Source organism: Triturus cristatus, chromosome 7 (genome assembly GCF_964204655.1).
Source record: "Triturus cristatus chromosome 7, aTriCri1.1, whole genome shotgun sequence".
In the NCBI taxonomy this organism is placed as follows: domain Eukaryota; kingdom Metazoa; phylum Chordata; class Amphibia; order Caudata; family Salamandridae; genus Triturus; species Triturus cristatus.
The window spans coordinates 234,637,387-234,655,054 of NC_140590.1; the positions used below are offsets into that span (position 1 = coordinate 234,637,387).

Here is a 17,668-nt window from a genome sequence, read left to right on the forward strand (position 1 = left end):
CAATTTTCCCCAGAATGCGACATCTGATTTGGCTGTATACATAAAAACCCTGGCCTTCTCCTCCCATGCTGGATCTCCCTTTTATAAGAAATTGAATGGAAGTACAAATGATAATATTTTCCTAACTTTTTTTTATAATAAAGAATTAGATATTGTATTATCCTTCGATATTTCGTGGAAAATCTGGCTGAATAGCATCTCAGGATGGTTGCCCGTTTCTATATATCAAACAAATACATTCATTTTATTCAATTGCTTATGGACTCCTTTTAGGTTATTTAAAGCTAAATTACTGAATTCTTGTGTATGTTGGAAGTGCTCTCAACAAGAAGGACTGTTAAAACATAAGGTCTTTGACAGTCCAAACATTAGTAAGTTTTGGAATGATGTTTGGAATATAGTAAAGAAAATATTGAATATTACTGATACATTGTCTTATACTTTAATAGTTTGTAAATCAGTCATTATTACAACAAAATTGACAGATCTTGAAGGCAAGCTTTTTGATTTTTGAATTTCAGCTGTGTTGGAGTCTAATACTTCTAATAGGAAAAATGCTTCATTACTGTCAGTACATACCTGGTGTGCATGGATAATTTTTTCCAGAAGAGGAGCTAATTTATCCCTTACAGGTGTTATTCATAACACTTCTAATTATCATTTATTTTGGAAACCAATTAATAAATATATAGCTTTACACCCATGACTGTATCTAATCTGTTGAGTAAATGAATAATTGTTTAACTATTCTTAATACTGCTAAGTGGTTCTACTCAAATTCGTATAGAGTCATAATAACTTGTAATATTTAATTCTATTAAAGGATTTATTTATTTTTTATTTTCTATCTTTTATTCTTTTTTCTTCTTTTCCTTTTGTATTATTCTTTTCTTCCTTTACTTTTCTTTATCACAGTATATTCATGGTACTAAAGAATTTTTTAGCCGATATTAAAATATTAAACAACTATTTGATAGTTTACTAGTTAGCAAATTATAACATATGTATACCTTTTTCCGATGCCCTTTTTTGTATGGTGTTGTTCATATATGATCAAAATCAAAAAATATTTGAACAACGAAAGTTAACATGTACCTTTTTATGTTGAAGCCACACACCCTCTACGTGTGAAGGACATTTTAAGCAGTTGCTTCTTATTCATCAGGGACATTTAGTAACAAAGGGGCATATTATCAAGAAACTGCGTTAAAATTATCGCCGCTTTTGCGGCAGAAAACTGCCGGTAAAGTGGCGATAATGGGCTTGATAATATGCCCTTGAGAATTCCAATAGAAGTCCATGTTCTGATGTCAACATGGGCTTCTATTGGAATTCTCTGCGGCATATTATCAAGCCCATTATCGCCGCTTTAGCGGCAGTTTTCTGCCGCTAAAGCGGCGATAATTTTAACGGCGTGCTTGATAATATGCCCCAAAGTGAGTTATTGCAGCTTTGTGACAGGCTTCTTAAGCAGTTGCTTATGACTTCAGAGCGACATCTATTAAAGTTCTGAAGGGCTCCAGTCTTGCAAAAGACTTTACACTGTTTTTGATGACTCGAAAAGGACATCTACTAATTACTTGAGAGGCCTGTAGCTATGTGAAAGGCCAGCCAGATTGCCTTTGCCAGTGCTTGTTTCTGTTATTATTCCTATCGCCCACTCACTTTCCGTCAAGCACTCATTTTTCCCTTCATCCCCACATTTTATTCCTTCCTCTTTCTGTTTCTGTTATTTGACTGTTCCACCTCCGGTCACCTACCCCTCCCCTGCTCTTCCCTCTCCCATTATTTGTCCAATGCGCCTTCTCCTCCTCGTCTGGTTTCTCTGTACTTGCTCTTGTCTCTCAGTCGTGTTATTCACCTGTGCTTTATCTCCTTCCTGCCCTCGTCTAAGCCTCCCACTTGCTTGCAGCCTCCCATCCCTCGGTGTTCTCTCTCCCTTCACCGCCAGATCACCCTCCATTTCTTCTTGTGGAACTTTTCCTTCGTTGGGTTGCGCTCTCCCCCCTCCATCGCCTGCTTTCTCCTCCGGTGCCCTCTCTCTGTACCTTCAGACCCTCTGTGTGTTTCCTCGTCTCCCCCTCCCCTTATTTCCCTGGTCTGTTGCACTGAACTGCGTGAAGCATCATCGAGACGCTCCGGTGTGAGCCCGGCTGGGAGAGGAAGCTGACTGCACGCACCTTAGGTGCACAGTGCTCCTCGGAGGCGGGCTCCGCGCGCGCTGGAGGGAGAGCGCTCGTCGTGTGAGCAAGGAGGAAGGAGGTCTCGGCGTGTTTTGGAGGAGGGTTCTGGCGCGTGTACGACTCGAGAAGGGGAGGGCTCTGGTCTGTCAGAGGAGGGCGGGGGTCTCAGTCTTTGCCGGTGAGGACTGTGGTGCACGCTGGATGCTGAATGCCGCCTGATCCTGTCCGAGGAGAGCGGGGCTCTGCGAGGAGGCAGGTACCCGGGGTGGGTGGAAGGTGGGATCACGACTGTCTGTGTGGCATGTGCTCTGTATAGAATTAAAAGGGGGGCGGGCAGAACTAGGGTGACTGCTGTGGAAGTGTTTAACCAGAGGAGACAGTGTGAGAGCGAGTACCGGGAGCACAGTGTGGAAGTGTACAATACATCCAGAGAAGACAGTGTGAGACTGAGTACCGGGAGCATGGTGTGAAAGTGTACAATACATCCAGAGGAAACATTGTGAGGGTGAGTACCGGCAGCAGGCTGTAGAAAATACATCCAGAGGAGACAGTGTGAGCGCCAGTACCGGGAGCACAGGGTGGAAGTGTACACTACAGCCAGGGGGTATAGTGGGAGAGTGAGTACCGGGAGCACAGGGTGGAAGTGCACAGTATAATCAGAGGAGATGGGTGTTTAACCAGAGGAGACCTTGTGAGAGTGAGTACCGGGTTAATGCTGTGGAAATGTACATTACATCCAGAGGAGACAGTGTGAGAGCGAGTACCGGGAGCATGGTGTGGAAGTGTACAATACATCCAGAGGAAACAGTGTGAGACTGAGTACCGGGAGCATGGTGTGAAAGTGTACACTACACCCAGAGGAAACAGTGTGAGGGTGAGTACCGGCAGCAGGCTATAGAAAATACATCCAGAGGAGACCGTGTGAGCGCCAGTACCGGGAGCACAGGGTGGAAGTGTACACTACAGCCAGGGGGTATAGTGGGAGAGTGAGTACCGGGAGCACAGGGTGGAAGTGCACAGTACAATCAGAGGAGATGGGTGTTTAACCAGAGGAGACCTTGTGAGAGTGAGTACCGGGTTAAGGCTGTGGAAATGTACAGTACATCCAGAGGAGACAGTGTGAGAGTGGGTACCGGGAGCAGGCTGTAGAAAATACATCCAGAGGAGACAGTGTGAGAGTGAGTACCGGGAGCATGGTGTGGAAGTGTACAATACATCCAGAGGAGACAGTGTGAGAGTGGGTACCGGGAGCAGGCTGTAGAAAATACATGCAGAGGAGACAGTGTGAGAGTGAGTACCGGGAGCATGGTGTGGAAGTGTACAATACATCCAGAGGAGACAGTGTGAGAGCCAGTACCGGGAGCAGTGTGGAAGTGTACAATACACCCAGAGGGGATAGTGGGAGAGTGAGTACCGGGAGCACAGTGTAGAAGTGCACAGTACAATCAGAGGAGATGGGTGTTTAACAAGAGGAGACCTTGTGAGAGTGAATACCGGGTTAAGGCTGTGGAAATGTACAGAACATCCAGAGGAGACAGTGTGAGAGTGAGTACCGGGAGCATGGTGTGGAAGTGTTTAACCAGAGGAGACCGTGTAAGAATGAGTACCGGGAGGATGGTGTGGAAGTATTCAATACATCCAGAGGAGACCCTGTGAGAGTGAGTGCCGGGAGCACACTGTGGAAGTGTTTAACCAGAGGAGACCGTGTAAGAATGAGTACCGGGAGGATGGTGTGGAAGTGTACAATACATCCAGAGGAGACCCTGTGAGAGTGAGTGCCGGGAGCACACTGTGGAAGTGTTTAACCAGAGGAGACCGTGTGAGAATGAGTACCGGGAGCATGGTGTGGAAGTGTACAATACATCCAGAGGAGACCGTGTGAGAGCGGAGTACCGAGCACACACTATGGAAATGTTTAACTTGAGGGGACGGTGTGGGGGTTGAGGACTGGGTGCAGGGTGTGGGAGTTCACAGCTAGAGGACGTGTTTTGAGAGCGGGGGGCCGGCGACTTGAACTGGAAGCCTATAACAGAGGGCGTATTCTGAAAGTAGAGTCAGTCTGGAAGGTGCGAAGCAGGAAGATATTGTGTAAACCGTGCGTGCTGTACCACGAGATGAGTGAGATATTGCAAACTGAAGACCAGTGTGCATGGTGCTGCCCTGGAGGTTTATGATGAGGGGGGCGTTCCAGAACGATCACACATGTGCAAGCTCTGGAGTTGTACAACAAGGTCTGATATTCCTTGAAATGTACACTGCTTTGCATGACGGCGAGGGGGTGCCTCACTGGTGGGGGTGGGGGAGCAGTGCTCCGGATTGTTAGAGCGCTGCAGTTTAATTTTAAAAAAAGGAGAGTTCCAGCCCCTCTCGGACCGGCTGCAGTTCCACTGCAAGAACTTAAGGGGAGGGGGGGGGGGGGGGGGAGGGGGCAAAACTCCAACCTGAGGACGAGTGCATGGTCTGTCGGTATATCATGAGGTGAATCCGCGTGCATGCTATAGGGCGTTATCACGAGTAAGACAATTCTAAAGTGAGGACGAGTGAGCATGCTCTGGTAGTGCATCGCGAAGGAAATATTCACAGCAGAAAATGGGTGTGCATGCCGTGGGACTGCATCACACACGTGTGGAAGAGGGTCCGTGTGTACCACGAGGGCGGTTTCTAAACGGAGGACCCCTGTGCATCTTGTAGAGTGTATCACGAAGTTAGATCTTCTAAACGGTGGCCCATGGTGCATGCTGTGGGGGTGTATCACGAGGGCAGTTCTTGGGCAAACTGTGCTCGGGTGAGCATGCCCTGGAGGTGTGCCACGGGGTGATCTAGTTTACACCGAGGACCGCTCTGGAGGTGGATGACGATGTGAGGTATTCACAACTGAGGTCCAGTGTGACGACGCTGGAGGTAGAGCATGAGATGAGACAATCTAAGGTCAAGGCAAGTGAGATTTTGTTCCAAGGTGTGCCACAAGTGGAACTATTGTGAAGCGAGAACTAATCTGTACAGACCTGGATGCGTGTCACCAGGGGAGATGTTCAAAGCTGCAGACCACCGCGCATGCTGTGGTGAAGGGGGAGAGGTCCTGAGTAGAGGGCCGGAGAGAGGGGAAGGCGCTCCAGACGGAGGGCAGGTCTTCGTCATGCCCCGGAGACGCATCACAAGTGGACACATTCTATACCGAAGACCAGTGTGCCTGTTCTGATGACGTATCACAGCTGTGGACAGGTGCACGTGCGCTGGTGTGTCATGAGGGAAGCTAGTCTGGAGAGAGAACTCCCTAAAGCAGGTCCAGGGGTGATGGTACGACCAGAAGAGGTGGAGTTCAACCAGGCACAAGCTTTCGGGGTAAGTGAACGAGCACAATGGCACGCGCTGTAATGCCAGGGGACTGCTCTGGACCTGCATAGTTTCCAGTGATGATGAAGATGGTGATCGTAAAAGTGCAGTAAAAGCCGAGGTAGAATATGGGTTCGGCGAGGGTAAGCATAATGTGGGGTGCTGGGCATGTCGAAGTTCTGGGGTGCACCACGAGTGTTTCCAGAAGAGGCGTCTAGGGTTGAAGGCGCTCTCGGCAGACGTGGAGCTGTCAGGACAGTCACCGGGTGCTCTGGTTCCAAGGCTAGAGTCTCAGATGAGGTGCATGCACACGGGGGGCGTCTGGGTGTGGCGTCCAGTGGTGCCGCGGAGATGCTCCCTTCGGTACTCGCTGCAGCAGCCTTCAGGGGTGCAGGACATGCCCTGAGAGGCGAACACGCGCTCTGGCTGCGGCGGAGGACCAGAGATGACAGGGGTTGCGCTTGGATTTGGCGGCGGAGTTCTGCTCGTGAAGGGCACACTGAGATGGCCGGTCTGGAGCGGAGCACAGAGAGCCGTCATGTTCCAGCTGCCGGGAATGCTGCGGTCCTGCAGGTTACGGCAGATGCTCCGAAGGTTCACGGCTCGGAGAGCCTGAGCGGGGGAGACGGTGTCTGATCCCGTGGAGTCCGGGGGTATCGCAGGCTGTGTGAGGTGCACACCACGAAGGAGACCAGGGCGATGTCAAGAAAGTGGAGGAACAGGCTGACTTTTGGGAAGCACGGGGCCTGGGTTCGTGTTCTGGAAAGTATAAGCATGGCAAGGCTCTCTGAGAAGCAAATGAACACGAGCCGTGTGCCTAGAAGTACTGAAGGTAGTCTGGAGGTTACAGAACAGCAGGAGTGGGCGGCAGGGATCACTGGATGAGAGCGTTTGCTACCTCATTTCACCAGCTACAAACGGGTGAACTCTCCAGGTCGAAAACCTGCACGAATGAGCAGAATAAATGATGATGCCTGCATGGTATGCCCCAAAAATTCGACAATTCCAGTTGCCCCTCCCTCCTCTCCTGCAATTATTGGTTCTGAGTAATGGTGATGCCAGGGAGGGAAAGACGCTGATGATTCAAGGCCTCTGGTAATGAGAGCCTTAGTGTGTATGGCTGCTTGAGATAAAAGGAGGAGTAAAGTGGCATACCACAGTGGGTCGTTTTGAGGGGTGTGGTCTTCTTGTAGCTGGGCTTACTAAACCTGGGGAGGCCAGCCCATTTTTAGCGGGTATGGAAATGTGTGCTATAAAAACAGAGGTTGCAATGGACCTGCTATGAGCAGGTGGGAAAAGCTCGGATACTATGAAAAACCTGCTGTTTGACCCGGTAAATCCAGGTCTTGCAGGTTATTCCTCATTTTGGGGACTGCATCTCCCTATGGCTCGAAATTGTTGCCGAGATACTGTCAGGAATCGTTCATACCAGACTCCTTGTTAACTCTCACAGTTTCAGCCATCTCGAAATTAGGTCCTATAGCCAATTTTTCAGTGGGAGGTGCTGCTGAGTACCTGTGACTAGAATAATAAGGCACTTGTTACCAGTGCCCGGGGCTAATTCCTTACCCCGAGAGGTATCAGTAATGGAGATGACACAATACTCAGGCTGTGGGGATATCCAGCGCATTATGAGGTGGACGCTGGGGACAATTGAGCAGTTATCTCAGGAATCTATAATTCACATCGAATTCCGCAGCACGGTTCCATTTGTTCCAGGTGTTCACCTGGATAGTTCATCAGATTGTAAATGGACCTGTATTGCTCTCTCTTGTCTCATAATTCCAATGGGAGCTGTAACTCAATTACAAACCCCATCAGATGTAAACTGCCGCTCCTAATTGTGGCCTATGTAAGTGTGTGGTTGGGGGAAGGTGTGGGTAATGTGGGGGCAGAAGCGCCGCAACAGGTAAGTGGGACATCTGGTGCAGATGTGTAGAGGACGAGGTGCCGGTGTTTATCTGGTAAGTAGAGCTGATGGACTCTGCTGCTCATGAGGCAAGTGGAGCATAAGTATGTATGAGTTGGGTAGAAGACGTGCTATTGTATTGCAGCATTTATGTGGCACTTACTACACCCCATGTGGGGCACTGACGCGCCTGCCTACATGAGCAGCAAGCGGTTCTATGTAGGGTGTGTGATTGGAAGGGTGTTTTTTTTGGGGGGGGGGGTGATTCATTGTGAAAAATGTTTCCATGTCATACGTGAAGATCCCCAAGGTGCAGCTATTATGTTAGCTGAGGCTGTGCTTAGCAGTGTGGTGAATGAAGAGGTCTGTGAGAGAGACCTGCAATGTATGGTTTTCAGGAAGCTGGCAGCTTTGCGGATCTCTTTATGGTATTTCTGATCCTCATAATCCACTGAGCTGGTTAGTGCACTGGGTTGTCCAAAGTGACATTTTGTTTATAGTTTATTTCCGAGCTGGCATGGAGAGAGAAAACAGGGGAGGTATTTGCAGGCATGAATTTTGTTACTATCACCCCTTATCTGAATGTCACTGTAAGATGTACAAAAACAGTCATAGTGTAAAGTTATTTGGGACCTGCAGCGGTGGGCTAGGTTAAAGTCTATTCTAAAGCTAAAAATAGTATATTTAATTAATAAAAGTAATATTAATTTACATTTAAAATAAGACTGGTATATATAAAAAAAATCCTACGTTAAAACAAAAAAAAAAATCATGTTTAGAATTGAAAAATACATACAGTTAAATATGTAGATAGATAGAAATTGCCCTTGGCTTCTTGGGCAAAGCATGTGTGATAGTCCAGTGATTGTACTATGGCCAGGTTTTATGGAGCCCATCTGATTCCACTAGGGCGCACTATATTTCATCCCTTGCTAGTACGACTAGAATCAATGCAAAATCTCCATACCCATCTTATGAACAATGTTTATGATACCTATATGGGCTTCTGGTCCGTGCATGTATTTAGTCTTATGAAGCAATATTCTGTATTTATCATGCCTATCTTATCTGCTCGTGAGGCATTTCACACTCTGTACGTATTCAATAGACCCTCTTTCGTAAAATATGCCTGAGAATAAACTTGAAAGGCGATGGGTGGGATTATTACAATTGCACTGGGCTCTGGCCTTAGACCACAGAGCTGTTTTTGTCAGTCACTGACTCGATGAGCTGCGAGCATGACTTCATGCCACCGCCTGGTCTAGGTCACCCCATATGTATTTTCGGTACCGTAGCTCTGGGTTCCCCTATTTCTATATTTTAACAGATTTCCTTGTCTCCGCCTACCTCTACCTCTCATTCTGTCTATTTTTGACTACTGTCATTGTTAGGACTTTGGGGCCCTTAAAAATACATTTTTCACTCGTTTTTGTGAACCCCGTTTCTGAAAGTTTGTTCAGCATCATGCAGACTTCAATTAGCAGAAACTGGGTTATATAATTCAGAGTTGTTACAACGGAGGAGGGGTTAAAAATGTCTTGTCTGTGGCCCTAAAAATCCTTAAAAGAACACTGTCTTGTGACAGGGTAAGGACAGCTTACTGAGGTAGAGGTAAAGTTTCTCAGCTCAGGTTTTCTTGGAATTTTAATACCAAATGTTATTGAAAGTAGCTCCCACCTCCCAATTTCCCCCTGCATGTGTTTTCTGCGTACATATATCCAGGGCTTTAAATGGGGTGAAAAAACGAGGTGGTCTCTCAAAGGGGCGTGGCCGATGCAGTTAAGGGCGTGGCTTAAAACGCATCTGCTAAAAATCTGTGCTTAGCCTAGTGTGCGGCCTGACTGGCATTTTGCTGCTTCTGTGATTTAATCCAGGTATATGATACAAAAAGTAAGATTACCTACAACAAGCTAGGGTCCTTGGCTTTGAGAATGGCTGTTAGTTGCATAAGATACATAAGCAACAACTATGGCTTTGCAGCATATAATATTGAAACTACTTCCGTTCTGAAATGATATGACTGTAAAAGAACTAAAACAAGTTTCTTTGAAGTTACCTCACAAGCAGTAAAGGGTGGTATTGCTGCAGAGTTAAGATTTTTTTTTCACCCCGAGGGCGAGGGCAAAAATGGAGAGGCCAATAGAGACCCGTTTCGGTACCTGCTTTTTAGAAATGCCGGTGCTGAGCGCTGGCAAGACCTGGCCCACTTAAAGCCCTGCATATACCTGAGCAATAATATCTAGCTATTTGTCCACACCTTGCTCAAGTTTCCAGTTGCCTCAAAAAGCACCAGATCATCCCAAAAAGATGGTGCTGTTGTTGCTGAAACTGTAAGGATGAGAGGCAGAGTTGGCCCTGACTAGTGAGCTACCCATTAACAAACCATTAGAAATGTGCTGATGAACTGGTACTCCCCTGAACATATAGCAGGGCAAGGTCACCATTTCACATTAATCGGCTAAACCAACAAGCCCCATACGATTGATTTTTGCATCCCTATGACTCAATTCTATGATTTACGCGTGTCTCCCTTACACCAAGAAAATGACTCCCTGCTCTGGGGGACATTTGATTCCAAGACAAAGCTGGAACACGTTTAATACTAAAATAGCAAATGTGCAGGGTGAAATCTCTGCTGAGGAACCGAATATCTCTGAATGCCAGGGACTCTCCCTAAGAAAGGAAGAGTGTGTGTGACATAGCGCTGATGGGAAATGAAGAAGCAAGCCCTTAGCTTGGTGCCGGATTGTGGCTATTATCTGCTGTCAGTAGCGAGCCCAACACAACGGAGGTTTATTTACAGGCTGCACACGTTTGCTGCATAAGTGTTTGTAAAGGAACAGCTCTCAACTAGCTCAGTGTCACTCATTAGTCCTGTCTTCCAACCCACAGCACTGCGGATGCTGGGGCTTTGAGGCCATACATATTAGCAGAAAGTGAAACTACCAGTTTAGGCGTGCTTTGTGTTGTTGGCCGAAAAAACGGTAGTGTGTGAAAGTCTCCATCATGACGCAAGGCTAGCAGAAAGCTGTGAATGTAGAGGCGAACATACACCTGATGTGTTTATGGAAAGCATTTTCACCTTTTTTTCTTAATTATGATATGCCTCGGCTAACTGGCAACCCGGCAAAGGACAGAGCCAGGGACCCCTCCAATACATGTATATAAAGTAGCATAAAAATTGCAAATAAGTAGTGTAAAAAGTCAATTTCGAGTTCTCGCCAATGACCTTCAACGATGTCCTCTCCCTCTTAAAGGGCACAAACCTGGAGAACATGCAAGCAATTTCTGTCTGGTTGCCACTGTGGCTCCCCATGTGAATCCGCTAGCCAAGTGGGTAGATTTATTAACCATAGCGTAAGCAATGTCAAAGGCCCCTGCAAATTAAGCATTTATTTATTACCGCCTCCTTAAAAGAAATCCCTGCCAGATGCCACAGATCCTAACAACTGCTGCCCTATTGCAGTTCTCACATAGAACTCAAAGCTTCTAGAGCAAGCATTGGGAAAGACAATAGGTTACGCCTGTGCAAGATCTATTGGCTTTGCCAATATGTTCTAGCAATGTTGTTCACCAGAGTGGCTTCTGTTCAGCATGGCTATAAGTTAGTCGGGTAAAGAAGAGTGGCATGGAGTGGCGTACAGTAGAGTTGAGTGGCAAGGAGAGGACATTGTACGTTGCTGTGGAGACAGTAGTGTCGTAGAGTGGAAGGACATAGAGTTAATTGGCTTAGAGTGGAGCATAGTGTCAGGGTTGAGTAGAGTGTTGTAGAGTGGAGTTGCACAGAGTGTCTTGATGTGGTGTAGAGCGCAGTGGAGTGGCACAGAGGCTGTTGCTTCCTGTGTTGTAAAGTAGCGTGGAGTACAGCAGAGTAGATTGTCATATAGTGGAGAACCTAGAGTGGAATAGTGTCCTAAAATGGCATAGGGCATAGAGTAGGGTACTGTGAAGTGGAGGGGCATAGACTGGACTAAAGTGTCAGTGGAGCAGAGTTTAATGTAGTAGAGCATTATATAGTGGATTATAGTGGAGTGTCGTAGAGTAGCCTAGAGTGAAGTGGCGTACAATACAGTGGTACGGAGTAGATTGTCGTAGAGTGCAATGTCTTAGAGTGCATTGGTTGTGAGTAAAGTGGTGTAGAGTGCATTGGCACAGAGTAGCGTAGAGTACACAGGCATAGAGTGGTGCAGAGTAGAGTGCTGTGGCGTAGAGTGCAGTGGCGTAGAGCTGAGTGGTACAGAGTAGAGTGCAGGGTCGTAGAGTGATGCAGGCTAGAGTGATATAGAGAGCAGTGACATAGAGGGCAGTGGTGCAGAGTTGAACAGAGTGGCATAAATGCAATTATTGAACAAGATAGGGCTTAGGACCGAGCCCTGAGGTGCGCCAACCATCAGTTCACGTGCTTTGAAAGAACAAGGAGGCCTCCAAACCTCTTGGCTTCTTTATGCAATACAAGGCAAGTCAAAATAAACCTAAATGTATGTGCTTTAAAATAAAGTATTATTATTTTTAGTCAGCTATTCTAAGAAAACTCCAATTTTTTAACTTTGTCTATCCCTATGTGTGTATATATATTTGTAAAATGTTCATACCATTTCACTACATCGGGAGGTAGTTGCATTGCCTAAAGTTTGCCTAAAAGCCATAGTGAATAAAAGTATCAACGTAAAGCCTCGCCCCGCGCTTGCCTAGATTTGGTACATAGTTTTTTTTTGTTTTTGCAGTCAGTGACTCCATTGTTATGGAACACACAAGGACTGCTCTATTAAATACTATGGAGTTTTTCATGAGCTGACCATGTAGCATGCACCCATGAGATTTGTCCAAACACCCCACACGACCCATGTTTCAGGCTACAACTGGCATGAGTCTAAGCTAAGACTCAGAAGATGATGCAGAAATTCAGGTTCACTGCAATGCTGTCGTGCCTCTCTAGCTGGTGCTCGTGGTGCCTGACTGTGAGTGACATCAGGAGGTTGACCGCAACATACACATCCCTGCTGAAATGTGGTTGGGCTCTCCCCGATCGGCCTTCTGCAGTTAGTCTGGAGCTAGGGCAGGGACGGCAGGAATACTGGGGATTTCAATTGGAATTTATAGAAGCTTCTCCTACCGTCCAGAGGAAAGGAACCTGGTATAAATATTGAGCCTCAAATATCAGCTCTTCATTACACATCTAGATCTGTGGATACTCTACCAGGAAGAAGAACTGCTGTGCTGCAAAAAGGACAGCCACTCTGCTGAACTGCTGCTTTGAAGGATTTCTGCCCTCTTGCCTGGGTAAAAAGGACTGGACCTGCATCTGTTGAATCCAGGACCCTAGAGTGACTCGAAGGGCTAGTTGGCTGTCCTCCTGACTTGAGCCTCAGACACAAAAGGCTCCAACAACCTCGGCACCTGGACTCTGACATATGTGAATCACCCCTGCCAATTGATGTCTCCCCAGTCCTGGACTTTGGAAGTGGGCCTAATTTACTCTTCCAGCCTCTGTGTGGATCCAATTGGATCGGCACTTCTTGTGTGCTTGGCACAACCCTGAGCAGAACCAATGCTTCTCCGCTGCTGCGTAGACCACCCTGTCACAAAGACCCACATTGCATTGCAGCCCATAGTCTCACAAACTGCTGCTGTGTGACGCATGCTCACAGCAGGCCCTCGCATCCCTCGTTGACGGTTGTATCAACGACGATGCTGGACTCCACATTGTAGCCTTACAGCTCCTCGGACCCCAAAGCATCACTCGACTGCACGACTAATCCTCCAATCCGGACTTCACATAGGTAGCCCCATCAACTGAATCCTTGCTACTGCGCAGGCCCTCTCATCAACGCATTTGGAACCGATGCAACACTTCGGCTGCATGAAACCTCTTTCACACAGACCCTCAAAAAGCTCCGCAAACCAGGTTTTAAGGTACTTTGTTCAGTGAGCCTAATTGGGTCCCTGTAACCAGCCCACACTCCATCATGGTTGGCATGAGCTTTTGACTTTGTCCTGGTCTGGCGCATTGTACTTTTTGGCGCTATTTTCACTTAAATCTTTAAAATTGCAAACCTTTGGTTCTAGTGATTGGATTTCTGTTGTTTTGGTTTTGTTTGATTTATCAAAGATAACTCTATTTTTCTACACTGGTATGCAAATCTGTTTTGTGTTGGTGTTTCACTTTATTACTGTGTGAAGTGTTGCACAAATACTTTACACATTGCCTCTAAGTTAAGCCTGATTGCTCTGTGCCAAGCTACCAGAGGATTGAGTTCAGGTTCATTTAGGGTTGGGTTTTGCCTCACCCTGACAAGGATTGTGGTTGCTGCTTGACTAGGGCTCACATCCCAATCAACCAACAACCCAGTTTCTCACAATGAAGAAACTACATTATTGTACATAGGCCTTCTTAAAGATGGAACTCAATTACTGGCCTTTGCCAATGAGCTACTGTGCGATATTGTGCTGTGTATGCCTTTTAGGTTCACCTCTTATATACCAAATATAATTTTCTGACTCCTTTTACTTCTTCAAGGGTTCTGCTTGAGACTGCTAATGCAATCTATTCAGCAAAGAGCCTAAAGCCAAGCTTCTATATTGTTGTAGACCCCAAGATGTTGCGGGATTTCCTTTCTGGGATGCCAGGGGACCAAACGCTCAAAGCTACCCAGCTATGAACACTTTCCCTAATAAAAAGCCAGACCTATTGGCTTTGCCAATGCTTGTACAGCTTGTCACAGTTTGGGGTTGGGCTAATGAGGCATTCAGACCACGTCCTAACCTGTGACAATTTGGGAAATGGTAGGGCCAGGGGTGGAGTGGGTGCGGATATGAACCATTAACCTCTCCAGCTTCCTCGAACTGTAGTGTTTGACTCCCGATATGTGTGGAAGTGAAAGCAATTGATGCTGAATGCTGAGAGTGGACATCAGAGGTCGCAAAGTAGCGCTTCACACACACAGTCCCTCTTGCATGTGCCTTTTTGACAGTCCGCTCCCAGGACGAAACTGAAACTAAATGACAACCCTAGGCATTAATATGAAGTCAATACCAGCGCAGACTCTGGTAGACCATGCTTTCCGTCAGGGTAAGTGGGGCTGGCTCTACCTCCATGCTCCCAATGAGGCAAACACTGACATTGTGGCCCTAAGCTCTGGAAAGCTGGTCGTGCTTTTGTTTGGTTGTCCTCACTCCCCAGCCACTTCTGACATCACCACAGGCAGTCTGAGATCTGGCGATCGGCTTCCGTTCAGAGGCATCTTTCACTCCACCAGTAGGCAGCGTGACCAAGAATGCTTTTCCATCTTAACTGGAGTTAACAAATTACTTCAAACATTGTAAAATGGCATTCAAATGCAATGAAGTTAAACAGAATAATAAATAATGTATCCCTATGATCACACTGCAGTTGCCAAAAACACTGCATTTAAAACTATAAAAATCTTTTCAGTTTTCAGACAAAAGTTGTGGATAGCAAACACAACGTATTAACAAACTGGCACCTTTTCTACATCACTGCTTCCATAATTTAGTGTCAAATCTCCTACATCACTACTTACATAATTATGCAGAAAGCACAATAAGACACTGTCATTTGCGTTTAAAGCAAGTGGTTAAAAAGACCGTTGTAAATGCTACAAACCTTTAGAGTGAAAAGTCCTACGAGGAAACATGGCAAGAGCAGGAGTGAGAAGAAAAGCCCAATGCATTTCCATATGTGGCGATCTTGCCTAATATGATCAAACTATAGCCCTAAGAACGCATGCGTGTTTTCACTGTTTTTGACCTGCTTTCAGTTCTTGTCCAGGTGGCAGTTTCCGATGGTAGCTGGAATAAGAACTTTTAGCTCTGAGGATGATAAAATAGGCTTCCAGGGGGAAAACCTCTGGGCACTTTACAAATGCTGCTTAAATGTGTGATTGTTAATGGTTGGATCCTTGAAAAAGTTAACCAGGCCAAATTTCAAGGGAATACACTTTAGGTGACTGCCCCCAGCAGGTGCAGCACATCTGCTTAAATTAAGACAGAGATGATGTCGGGAGATGCTGAATAATTTGATTAAATCAATTTACAATTACCTGAAGAGCGAATTCCCAGTTTGAGGTTAAACACAATTACAATTGAATAAGTAGATTGAATAAGGGCCAGAAAGCGTCTCCAAATCGTGCTTCAAAACAATGAATGGCATATTTTACAAGCGGGAACCAAATCAGATACCCATAGGATAAACTCAGCAGCATCTTTGCAAGAGGGCCCATTAAAATCCACAACAGCTGACATGGAACCTCAGCAACTCATAAGATAAAGTTCAATATTTGTTTTATTTTCCATTATCATATGCCAAGGCAGTCTGTTGCCAAGCAGTATGCTCAAATACTACAGGGTATGCAACTGCTGTCTCTTTTGTGTCCTGAAACCTTTGAATCATGCTCTGCTAGAAGTCATTATCTGTCCTTTCTCTTGATTAATCTGGAACAAGTTGCTGGAGAATGAGGCCAATGCATCTAAGGCCCCTCAGTGACCGACAATGGTATGATCACAGGTTTGTAGCCTGTATACCTAATAAAGTGCTGACTGTGTAGGGAAAAATGTTGATTTAAATGAGCTTTAAGAAAAAGAACTCAGAAAGATGCTGAAAAAAAAGGGCATGTGTACACAGCGCTGCCAGGGTCCAGAATAAAAACAGACCCTAGGGCAATAGTGGCCATTTTTAGGTCTCGCCTGAGCCAGCGCATGAATGCGCTGCTCTGGCGAGACATTTAGTAAGCGGGGTTTTGAAAGTGCTATCCCATGCTTTGGCTGGCCTAGTGCTTGCGTTCACGCGAGCGTGCACGTGCGTAGCTGTCATCTGTCTTTCCCGGGACATTAAGTTAAGTGCATCGCGATCACTTTTACTTTTGCACCGCACGTTAGAAAAGCCCACTTTGTTGTACTGTGCAGTTTTCCACTTGTTTTCAATGCTCTAGCTTTAGTATTCACAGTGTTTAGCCATTTTAACGGTTCTTTAGACTATGTTTTAATACTTGGTACCCGCCTTCAGTTTCCACTCTTATTACGCTATTAACAGTGTTTTAATACACTCTCCCATAGCGCACCACTTGTTTCAACATTCCTTCCTTTTTTAACCACTGGCGAAATATCCCAGCGCACAACTTGCCCTTTTCAGCATGCTCCATCCTTGTGCTTTAGCCCACAACCTCAAAATTCACAAATCTACTCATTCGTCTTTGGATCCCCATTCCAGTATGCTCTACTCCACCAAGGACCCGCCTGCTTTTAATTTTCAATTCTTTACTCCAGCAGCCCCAACTTTGCTTCGCCTGTTCAGCGCAGCTTTCTTCTTAAAACAAACTGTTGTTTCATCGCTATCTGCAGTTGTTTCAGCTGCCACCCATTTTTATATTCTTTTCCACAGCCTTGTTTCAACACTCATCCTGTTCTGCACCCCTATTCTGGCACTTAACCACTCCCTTAGCTTCCTTCAGCGTTCATCTCAAGCCAGCACCACTCCTCCCCAAGAAACTGTGTCCCAAGACTAACTTTCAGCAGTTTTACTAAGCACTCATCAGATGCTCGCACAGCTACACCTTAGAACTGAGATTCAGTTTCAAACCGATGAATATCCCCACCCCTGACAAATATACTAAGGCTTCAGTCCCCACAGAAAAGAGATCTTACGGCAGGAAGTACATGACTTTCAGTTTCCATTTGACTTGCAGTGAAGCAACAGATATTTTTCGAGAGAGGAAGTAATACTAGGGCATATGTGAAGGTTTTTGTCAAAGGCGAGAGAGATTTATATCTAAATGGCAACTTTGTATGTGTACTCTCATTTAGTCCCCGCCGCCACACTTAACCCTATCTCTCTTAAGTGCTCTCGTCCCATTTCAACACTCAAAACCCCACCCATCCTTCAGCAGCCTCCTTTCTTAGGGAACGCCTCAAACCCTGTGCCAGCCCACTCTGAAACTCCTCCGGTGTTACTCCATACATTCTGTGCCTTCATAAAACAAGCATTAGCATAGCCAATAGGTCTCGCTTTTGGGACCTTATAAGTGTTTAGCCATGCAACAGTTGATGTTGCAACAAGGATATTGTGCTGCATAACTAAATACTTATAAGGTCCCAAAAGCGAGACCTATTGGCAATGCCAATGCTTGTTAGGTCTGGTATTAGCAAAGACATTTTGATTTTACTAAAATTACATGTGCTGCAATTAGGTTCCATCCATTCAGTGTGCCTAGATTGTTTGCTATTTGGA

General features: G+C 46.0%; 1 protein-coding gene across 1 annotated transcript in view; it reads left to right on the forward strand.

The window, feature by feature from the left end:
- The first annotated feature begins 2,347 nt into the window (after window positions 1–2,347).
- Window positions 2,348–17,668, forward strand: part of LOC146809286 (G protein-activated inward rectifier potassium channel 4-like) — a 435,254-nt gene continuing 419,933 nt past the window's right edge. Inside the window, exon 1 of the mRNA XM_085616094.1 lies at window positions 2,348–2,435. The gene's annotated coding sequence lies outside the window, so the exon portion shown is untranslated. The remainder of the gene's footprint in view (window positions 2,436–17,668) is intronic.